Here is a 12,177-nt window from a genome sequence, read left to right as displayed (position 1 = left end):
GTAGCTCACAATTCGCAAGCGTTACTACCAAAAAACCGCTGCGGAGGTAGTTCAACATACCTCGCCGCTATCACCTTGGCCCAGAGAAAACAATAAACAAAAGATGTTATCGTGGGGACTATAATAAAAGAGAAGAACGAAATTATTGGGCAAACCTACAGTAAGATTAGCCATGATACATGGCTAAAATATGACTACCCGTAAATAATAATAAATACGGAATAATAATAATAAATTCGAAGCATCGTGTAGGAGACCCTATTGTAATATTGTCGAAAACTGTGTCAAATGTTGGTTCGAACGTTCGTTCGAATGTTGGACGCATCGTGTAGGACCGTCTTAACTAGCGATGGGAACTATCGAATGAATTAGACTATCGAATGGTTACTGAATGAATGATTTCAACTATCGAATGGTTTTATTCGAATAAAATCATTCATTCATTTGTATACTAAAGCATACGTGACAACCTCGCCGTGCCACTGAATGGTTATCGTTGAGCCACGACTATCGAATGCATTTGATAAATGAAATTTAGTATCTTATATATTATAAATTTTTGTGATTTTCCGTAACCCGATCTTTCAATTATTTAATTTTATATGGTATATGGTCTATTTTTTAATGGAAAATTTTGAGAAGTAGCAATTTTTAAGAGAGATGAGATTAACTTACAATTAATTTAAAAATAGATATTTGTATTTTAGATGTTTTAATAATATGAATTAGTTGAACTTAATAATCATATTTAAGTAATGTGGTTACGTAAATGGGGTTATCGAATTCAAACTATGGGGTGAGAAAATTAAATTGAAAGTTTTACACGTGCCAATTAAAAAAAAAGTTAACGATGTTTGTATTTTGTTTATGCTAATTCTCTTACATGTAGTTTTTTGCGAAGAAATATTTCATTTATTTTTTAAAGTAAATGCCAGTAAAAGTAAATAATATTATTTTTAAATAGTAATATAAAGCACCTAATATAAATAATTTTGATTACTAATTTTTTATTTACATTTTCCTTCCATTACACTGCATGCTTAGAAAATTAATAAATGTTGATATTTCACGATTTTAAAATTTGTTGTTAATATAACAAATTAGTTCTGTAATTATTATTATTTAAAAAACAACCGTTGCCAAAAAATTTAGAGTCTATATTATTTTTAAATAGGATCTAATATAAATAATTTTAACATTTAATTTGTTGTTTATATTTTGCCACTACTTAAAAAAATGTTTATATTAAATGATTTTAAATTTTGTCGTTAATAGGTATAACAAATTATTACTGTTATTATTTAAACCAGTCTTTGCTTAAAAGCATTAAAAATCATTGTCCTACATCCAAAATAACAAGTATTATTGCGTGTAACAACAGAATATTAATAAAAAAATGCAAAATATATAGACATACTATCCCTAACTAACTGAAGCCAGACAATAATATTCTTTGCTAGTATCAACTAATACCAATATATGGCAACAGCGCCCTTCATAATGTAGTTTTTGTGTAAATACTAGCACCTCAATAAAAAAAATAATGTGTCCTTATCTTTATCTACTCCGCCAAAAATCAAAGATGCCGCCTTCTTTCATAGCATTGCCACCGACCGCTGTCGGGTTTCTGGGAAACAAACCTACGTCGCCGGGCGACAACTAAAATCCAGTTAATATTTTATTATAATCGATCCTGACGAATAAATGAATTTCATAAATGAATGAATTTTATAAATGAATGGTTTCTGCTGCCGAATTACTAGAATAGGTACAATATTTCAAGACAGATGACGCGTCTATTCGATAATTTTTATTCGAATAGTTTTCAACGAATGTTTTCTTACTAGCTATCGAATTATTCGAATGAATTGCAACTATCGAATGTTTCGATAGTATTCATTCGATAGTTCCCACTACTAGTCTTAACCTAAACGTCAAATTTAGTGATTACCACAGCCACTGTGCCATAAAGAGAAAACATGTGGCTATCTATTTCAAAAATTAAATTGTTCGAATGGCCGCAGCTGTCAGAGAATTAAGAGATTAAAAAATTATCATAAAATTTTTTTATCAAATGGAAACCCCCTTTTTTATTTCACTGCTGAAAAGGCTCTTCAATTCGTTACTTTTTGACTATACATGTTCCTATACCTAAAATAAATCGTTTTTAAGTTATTTAAGATTTAGTTTTAAAGCGTATTTTTTTTTCTGGATTTTAACCAGTAGGTAGGCTATGACTTTGGCCATGTTATATTGTGACTGTTGTTGTTGGCTGGCCATGTTATATTGTGACGTTTTGTTCAAAAAGCAGCACCATTTCCGAGCCAACTTTGCGCTTTTTTTTTCGATCATACGCAATATTATTAATAATATCAACTATTAAATAACATTAAAGAGCAAAAATACGAGATATATTTTTATAAATACACTTTTTAAACTCTTAAGCAAGCAGTATTTATAATATAGAAAATTCAAATAATTCGTTTTCTGACAGATGGAAATAAATTGTCTGACCGTTTGACACTTAATGTCAAAGGAAGCTAGTTAAAATCAAGAAAAATATACGTTTTCAAATTAAATCTTAAATAACTTAAAAACGATTTATTTTAGGTATAGGAACATGTATAGTCAAAAAGTAACGAATTGAAAAACCTTTTTATTAGTGAAATAAAAAAAGTGGGTATCCATTTTAAAAAAATGATTTATGATAATTTTTTAATCGCTCAATTCCATGACAGCTACCGCCATTATTATATGACATTTGAACAATTTAATTTTTGAAATAGATAGCCACATGTCTTCTCTTTATGTCACAGTGGCTGTGGTAATCAACTAAATTTGACTTTTAGACTATACAATTTTTTTGACAGATAGTTTTTTTCGTCCAAAAATTTTAACAATTTTCTTTCTCAAAAACAGTTAACGTTAGGTATAAAGTGTTTAATATCAAAATTCATAAAATTTTACATAGAATATAAGTATGTAATAAAAAATGGGGGCACCCATTTAAAATAAGAAAGTTGCTGTCAACTTCCGGTACTTCCGGAAGTGCCGCCATATTGAAAATATTTTTAATCGATAGATCTCGTTATGAACCAATGATGTGCAAAAAATCTCCGGTCTAGATATTGTAGTTCTCTAGAAACTTCTAATGCATGCTCAGCCTATATATCTAATTATGATATCCATTAAAAATATATATTTTTTATTATTTCTGACAAAAAGAGCAAGTATAGAAAAAAGCTGACTACGCCACTGGATTGTACTTAAAAAAGTGCCTTAAACAGTTTTTACAAAATTTTATTATTCCACGAATTACAAAACTCATTGGCAATTTTCAAAATGGTAAAAAATTCAATAAGACCCCGAATCTCAATTTTCAGTGAAGATATCAATAGGTGGATAGCATAAACACTAAGAAACAGCCTCATAAACCATAAACGGTTTTGCTCTATCTAGTCAGGAAATAGGTTTTCTCTGTTAAAACTAGTAGTGGGAACTATTGAATAAATACTATCGAAACATTCGATAGTTGCAATTCATTCGAATAATTCGATAGCTAGTAAGAAAACATTCGTCGAAAACTATTCGAATAAAAATTATCGAATAGATGCGTCACCTGCCTTGAAATATTGTATTCTAGTATAATTCAATTCGGCAGCAAAAACCATTTATTTATAAAATTCATTTATTCGTCAGGATCGATTATAATAAAATATAATCTGGATTTTAGTTGGTTGGAGAACGTTTAAAAAATTAGGAATCAAAATGATTTATATTACTTTATATTACTATTAAAAAACAATATTTACTTTTACTGGCATTTACTTTAAAAAATAAATGAAATATTTCTTCGCAAAAAACTACATGTAAGAGAATTAGCATAAACAAAATACAAATATCGTTAACTTTTTTTTTTAAATTGGCACATCTAAAACTTTCAATTTAATTTTCTGACCACAAAATTTGAGTTCGATAACCACATTAGGTACTTAGTTCATTATTTATTATTAGATTATTAGATTATTAAGAACTAATTCATATTATTCATAGATATTTGTATTAAAACATCTAAAATACAAATATCTATTTTTAAAAATAATTGTAAGTTCATCTCATCTCTCTTAAATATTGCTACTTCTCAAAATTTCCCATTAAAAAAATAGACCATATACCATATAAAAGTAAATAAATGAAAGATCGGGCTACGGAAAATCACACAAATTTTGACCACCTGAACACGCACACAATTGTCAATTTAAAAAAAAAACACTATTTTAGTATTTTGAATATTTTAATAAACGCAAAAATAGCACAGTATTTACAAGGCAAAGTTATAAAAATTTGAAAGACCTAATAATGCACTGACGCACACAAAAATCAAACGAGTTAATAAATATTTCATTTATAAAAAGCATTCGATAGTCGTGGCTCAACGATAACCATTTAGTCGCACGGCGAGGTGTCACATATGCTTTAATATACAAATGAATGAATAATTTTATTCGAATAAAACCATTCGATAGTTGGAATCATTCATTGAGTCTAATTCATTCGATAGTTCCCATTGCTAGTTAAAACAGACCAATTTCGACCACCCTATACAGGGTTTGCCAAATTGGACGCTTTTAAAGGCTTAACATCCTTTTCTATAGGAGATAGACAAAAACTAATATCGGTGTCTGAGCTCAATTTTTATCAAAAACATGATGATGAAAACCGCACATCGATATCTGTTACCGTTTTAGAGTTACAAGAGTTTTAGTGTTTTTCAAAAATGTGCAGTTTTAACAAATCGCTGTAACTTTTTTGCTACGGAAAATTTTGTATTTTTATGGAAACATTTCCAAATCACGTTTTTACATAGAATTTAATGGTTCAAGTTTAATTTTTTTTAAATGAATAATTTAAGAATTATCAACAGAAAATTTAATTTTTTATATGGGACACCATGTACCTATATTTTTAATTCATTGAAAAGAATTTAAAATTACCTTTCCAAAAATATAGCACACTTTGATATTTTGCTCGATTCCGTGTATTAATACTAACTAATAATAATAATAACAGTAAAGTAATAATAGTATTCCTCGAGATATAGAGTTTTTAAAAATTCACCCACTTTGAATAATTGGCTTTAAACAGCACCGGCTGTAATGTAAAAAAAATCTAGCTGTCAGCAAAAATAATATTTTAACAACATCAACACATTTAAACAATATCTAATAACAGTAAAAATAAATAGCAAACCAAGACATGAGATTTTGCTACACGTGTTCGTCATGTCAACCGTCTTCTGTTATGGACAGACGGGGCCGTTTTTGAACATTTCTCGCGGAATTCACTAACTCAGTGGATATCGCGTAGGAAAGGTAAAAAACATGGTTATAAATTTTTGACAGATTTTTGACATTTTCCGGGATAAAAAATTTCTGAGCCACTTAGGAGAGAGGGAGGCAAATAGACGCAACTAAAATTTTGTCGCCTACCCAGCCACACGAATCACGCGTCGCCACTGATAGGCACTAAGTCCGGCGGCCTCGACGACCAACGGCTAGGATCTTGGTTAGATATTTAATTATTCTCGAAATTGGCTGCAAAAATTTGCTGATAACTTCAGGCGGTGCCTCGTCTTGCTGGAAAAATATGTTTTCGAATTCCATTAGGGACAGATCATCAAGAAGGGGTCCAAAGCCTATTACTAGTTAAAAGTGGCGAACTTTTAAAAATTCTGTATTTCAAATGGGACTATAACAAAATATCAAGTGTGTTATATTTTTGGAAAGGTAATTTTAAGTTCTTTTCAGTTAATTAAAAATATACAGGGTGTCCCAAATAAAAAATAATTTTTTCTGTTGATAACTCTTAAATTACTAATTTTTAAAAAATTATATTTAAACCATCAAATTCTACGTAAAAAGGTGCTTTGAAAATGTTTTCATAAAATTACAAAATTTTCCGTAGCAAAAAGGTTACAGCGATTTGTTAAAAATGTACATTTTTGAAAAACACCCCGTAACTCCGAAACGGTAACAGATATCGAAATGCGGTTTTCACCATCATGTTCTTGATAAAAATTGAGCTCGATAAATAGAGCAGACTTAGTTTTCGTCTATCTCCTATAGAAAAGGGTGTTTCCTTTTAAAAGCGTCTAATTTGACCCATCCTGCGTACAGTATTTCTCCGGATTGCCTTTACAAGAGGAAACACTTTTTTATTATTAACTTTTTGAGACGCATTTTTCATAAAAGATTTTGTTTATTTTCCAACACCCAATTCCCATACCGTTTCAGAGAAAAATTAAAAAATATGAAAATATAGTTCCTTAAAACCCAAAAGAAAAAAGTAAACCCCAAAAATCAAAAGGCGTTTCTAATGGTAATATCATTTTCAGGTTTCCATTCTTTAATAAAATTAAATCATTAATTTTGATTAACGTCATATTTTTTGCTGTTTTAATTTGTTAAAAAAGCACCACATTTATTTATTCAATGCTATGAAACAGGTGATTATAAATTTGTGCTTATTATTTGTGCCTCTTTAATATTTTAAAACAGCAAAAAATATGACGTTAATAAAAATTAATAAAACCATCTCCCTATACATATGCCAGCTATCATAAAAACTGATGAAAACGAGGATGAAAACGAAAATGATATTATACCGGTACCATAGAAAGTTTCTTGCAGCATTCTATTTTACAGTCGCATTCAGAATCGGTCATCGCGACGCGCGACGGTATTTTTTATTTTATACAAATTATTAAAATTTCTTCAAAAAATCTATCAAGAACTATTTTATTCAGAAATCATTGGCAACTTGGCAATGACAAGTTACATTGAAGGATATGAAATATGTGTCAAATACTAAATTAAAATATTTTGAAATTCCGTACATAATCTATATTTAGTCAATTTTTTTAAATGAAAAATTCGACTTTACTATACATATGTGTATGTCATGTTTTATCCCCCAGTATGTACGCCAGTATGTACGCTATTAGGAATGCGGAGCACGATCTTTATCTGCCAACCCCGAGCTCAGAACTAGTTAAAGGCTCAATACTGTACAATGCCAAAAAAATGTACAATCATCTGCATCTGCCTTTGGATATCAAGTCGCTTTCATTCTTTCCCGTATTTCGCAAAGCTGTGAAATCATAATCTTGAACAATTGTGAATTTTAAAATTTTGATCATCTCACACACTGGTTAAAAGTCTAGTATAGGTGATTATAACCATTTGCAATTTTAAAATTGTAGAATTTTTATTAATACGTTTTTTTTTGGTGTTCTGCAATGTATGTATGTAGGATGTTCTATTTGTGATTTTAATAACGTATTTTTTTTTTGAATTGTAGATATGATTTGTATTGTATGATATTTTTTTAACTATTTGTATATTTTTTTTTGCTTTTGTTTGTTTTTTAAATGCTTTGTCGATGAAGCTATTTGGGCTTTTTGTACAATAAAGCTTTATTTATAGTTTATTATCCATTTTTATTAGCTTTTAATATAGGAGATCTCAGTGACTAGTGACTTTTTTAAATAAAAACGTATTACAATATTTTGAAGGAATACGATGCATCACCCGCATCAATGGAAGCTTCGCCGCTGATTGGTTACTTATTTTAATAGGGTCTTTTTATACATCTTTCTGTGGTACTAATGAGGTTTGCTGCTCATGAAGAATAAAAGATAATCTAAGCAAATTACAGGCCTAGGGAGTTAAGTATTCGACTGCCACTAGAAGTAGTTATTAATGGTAAACAAATGTGTTGAGCTGGATGCTGTAGAACGGGTTGGCGTTAGACCACGCCTTCGTAATTAAACCCAGCTGGGGATCACATATACGGGAATCTAAAGGTCGTAGTTTTTAGTAGTGATGTCTATTTGAAAGAAAAAAAGTGATATACATATTCGGTGGTATATTATTTGGTAATGGTATTAAAACTAAAATAGTTTCGGATATCCTTCCTTTGTCTTTATTTATTTTGCTTACACAACGTTTCGGTCAGAAATATCACTGACCGTTATCAAATGTGAACTAAACTAAATCCTAAAACTACTGAGATTATGTAGCATATGTGATAAATCTTTGTTTTACTACCGGATATTTTCCTGATGTGTTAAAGAATGCCCATGTCAGGGCTCTATACAAAAAGGGAGAAAAAGACCATGAGGAAAACTACAGACCAATATCCTTACTCTCAAATGTCAGTAAAATTTTTGAAAAAATCATATCTAGCAGGTTTATTGAATTCTTTGAGCGACACTCACTACTCTCGGACAGACAGAATGGCTTTAGAAAGGGCAAGTCTACGATACGCGCAATTTACCAAGCTTTAGAAAAAATATTAAATTCATTAAATAATAACAACAAGATTTTAGCAATGTGCATTGACCTTTCTAAAGCTTTTGATAGAGTGAACCATCAAATTCTATGCAAAAAGTTGGAAATCTACGGTGTTAGGGGGGTGGCTTTGGATTTGATTAGAAGTTATTTAGAAGGTAGAACTCAGCAAGTAATAGAATATAACGACCATGGTACATTATGGAGGTCAAAAAAACTTTCTGTAAGTCATGGAGTTCCACAAGGCTCTATTCTCGGTCCTTTTTTATATATAGTATATACTAACGAACTCCCACTGGTATCCTCTGAATATATTACACTTTATGCCGATGATGCAAACATCGTTTTTAGTGAGAAAGATAATTATGAACTGGAGTTAAAGGCTGTTAATACTTTGGAAACCCTAAATGATTACTTTTTGGCTAATGACCTTTTACTGAATGTTTCAAAAACACAGCTATTATTATTCGGAAACAGAACAAGGGAGATTATTAAATTGCTCTATAATGACAACGAAATTGTTTCTGCCGAAAATGTATCACTTCTGGGAATTAATGTAGATAGAAGGTTAGATTGGAAATATCACATAGCATGTGTTGTTTCTAATATAGCTCGTTTTAGTTACGCAATGAAAATTATCTCTGAAAATATATCTGAAGACGTTGCAATAACAGCATACTATGCCTACATAAACTCTGTAATACGCTATGGCTTGATCTTCTGGGGGAACTCATCGGATGTTAATAGGATAATGATTGTACAGAAGCGCTGTTTTCGAAACATTTTCAAATTAAGTTATCGTGAAAGTTGTCGCAAATTTTTCATAGAAAGGAAAATACTAACAATAATCTCTATGTATATTCTGGATTCGGTAGTGTTTGTTTACGACAATAAAAGTCTCTTTAAAGAACCAGAGTTAAAACATCAATACTCTACTAGAAATAGAGATATGTTACAAACCAACAAGAGCAACTACACGTATGTACAGAAGAATGTGAAGCACAGCATTGTAAAGTTATATAATACTTTCCCACTCTCAGTTACTGATTTACCTAGACCAAGATTACTGTTAACCCTAAAAAATTATCTATTAGACAAGGCATTTTATACGCTAGATGAATTCTATGCAGACAAGGGTAAGCTGTTAATATAGCATTTAATATTATTTGTAGTAAGTATTATTGTGTTTTCAATTTATTTTCTTGTTAAAATTATATAAATATTGAAACTAGTAAATTATAGTTATGTAATACAGTATAAAGACTCTTCAGAAAAGTATTTTAGGAATCATGTTGATATTACGATACATTTAGTAGTATTTGAGTGTTTTAGTATCTTGAGTTTTTTGTTAACATGTTCCACACCCATCTTGGGTCAATTTATGTAATTGTATTACTTGGAACTAATAAAGATTTATCTATCTATCTATCTATCTATACTAGAGCTAGAGGCCAGCATTCACCCTTGAATTTGTGGGGTGCAGTCAAGCATAAGGTTTTCCATGAAGAACACCTGCATTGAAGCGTTTTATGAGTGGTTGATGAAATTTCCATACTTGGATTGCTAAAGATTTTATTATTGTTAGAAATGAATACGGCCTCTTTTTAAATTTGCGCTTTTTCCAATGGGGTTCTTTGTGGACAACCCGGGCTTCCTTGGTGCTTGGACCACATATTATGATCTGCAATGCCCGAATTCTTTGTTTCACCTCTTTGCATATGTTTTTTATGCATGTTATCGTCAAGTCATACATACATGTAAAGAACGTTTTGTCTCTCCAATATACGACTCACCGCACTCGCAAAGGTACCTGGTAGATGCACTCTTTCTCTTGGTTTGATGATTCAGGTTTTGTTTTTGTTAGGACACTTCTTAGTGTAGTCCCAGACTTAAAAACAGTTTTAATTTTATATTGCTTAGCTATCCTGATCTTCTCCGATGTTCCTTTCACATATGGAATCGTCAAGAGAGAAAGAGAGAGAGAGAGAGAGAGAGAGAGAGAGAGAGAGAGAGAGAGAGAGAGAGAGAGAGAGAGCATCTGCATTACATGCAGAGTAACCATTCTAAAGCAAATCGGTTTTAATATTACTTAATTCAGAATTCAGAGATTCTTAATTCTTGGTCACTGTATATAGTGATTGGTGATTGATCTATGACAGTGTTTTAACTATAACTCTTTTATTAAGCTTAGTTTACACGGGCAAGTAAATTATCGCAAGAGTATATGTCTGAGAACACTTCTACGAAACTTGCATAATGTAAACAGTATCCGAAAGCACTCTCCCAGCAAGTCACAAAACTGGCGGGGAAGTGGTTGCGACCATGTTGCGACGAAAGACGTTTGCAAGTGTAAACAGGTTGGGAGAGTGCTCTGGCAAGTTAAAATTTATTTCCGTCTTGTTGAAAGTTTTTGGTGCAAGTGGTCGAAGGCGTGTTAAATAACGATATTAAAATGGAGTATGTGGTCGAAAGAAGATACCATCACTTTGATTAATTTATTTGAAGGATTTCCGGAATTGTGGCAAAAATAATCGAAATTTTACTGAGATAGAGAAAAAGCAATCAAATTTATAGCTGACAAATTCAACACAACTGAGGCTGAGATTCAGCGGAAGCTACATAATATTCGTATACCCAAGCAAACCAGGAGTGGAACAAACAGTGGCGGATACAGAGGGGGGGCCATGGGGCCCGGGTCCCCCCTAATGTCTGTAAATTGTGTTAAATATTAGGCTTTTCGGTTAAAAATGGCACACTAAAGAGCATATTCTACATTACTTTTTATTTTGGGCCCCCCCCCCTAAAATAAATTCCTGTATCCGCCCCTGGGAACAAAATTATAAAAAGAAAAAGTAAAATCAACTTCTGACATTCGCAGAAAATTGTTTAAATGCTTTGGGTCTTCATTTCTTATTTTTTTTAATAACATCGCGTAAGCTCCAAGACTAGGCCTTCTGGCAATCCATTCTTTAACCCATATTCTTTTTCTAGATTTTCTTGACAGTTTGCGTAAAATTGCAACAAGAAGAACAGTGGCTGCAGCTCTCTTTTTACGCCGCGACATTTTTCTACTAAACAATATACTTGGGCAATATATCACAACCATACCGTGTAAATGTGCATGCAATTTGTTGCTCAAAGCATATGCCTAGAAAGTACTTGTTGCAAGAAATTGCTTTAAAATTTACTTAAATGTAAACACTATCGCAAGTTACTCTAGCAAGTTCTATCGCAATTTTCTATCCCGTGTAAACTACGCTTTAGCTTGGAAATGACAAATGACGATCAGTGACATTCCCCATATAATGTTACGAATTAATATCCATATATTTTTTTCCTTTTCTTGGGTATGAGGTTTTTTTTTAATAAATTGAAAGATGGAAACTTTAAATGAAAATAATTTTAACTATTTTATTATTAATTATTATTGCTATTAGTTATTATTACTATTAGCCCAACCTACAGCAATTTCGAATAGAAACTAATGGTTTTTAAGATAATTACAAAAAACCTAATTTTAAAAAGTGTTCCATCATCCTGTAACTGTAAAACTATGCCTTTCCATACTCATGTTCATAGAAACTTTTTTTCATATTTTTTGATGATGAAGTGCGTCTGCTGGATCTGTGTCTATGAAAGGAATGCGGACAAAAAACATTTAAATAAACAGCAATATATTTTATACGTTGATTTGACGAGTACGACACCGCAAATCGCTCCGCCCACTCATTTTATTGGCTACTTGCAAATTTGTCGAATTTTTATTGACGGGACGCGTCCTCTAATTTTTTACGAAAAACATCAAGAGAATATCGATATAAAATAT

The sequence above is a fragment of the Sitophilus oryzae genome, unplaced genomic scaffold, assembly GCF_002938485.1.
Source record: "Sitophilus oryzae breed Bouriz unplaced genomic scaffold, Soryzae_2.0 scaffold_860_pilon_pilon, whole genome shotgun sequence".
NCBI classification, from domain to species: Eukaryota; Metazoa; Arthropoda; class Insecta; order Coleoptera; family Curculionidae; genus Sitophilus; species Sitophilus oryzae.
Note: the sequence above shows the minus strand (reverse complement) of the source record.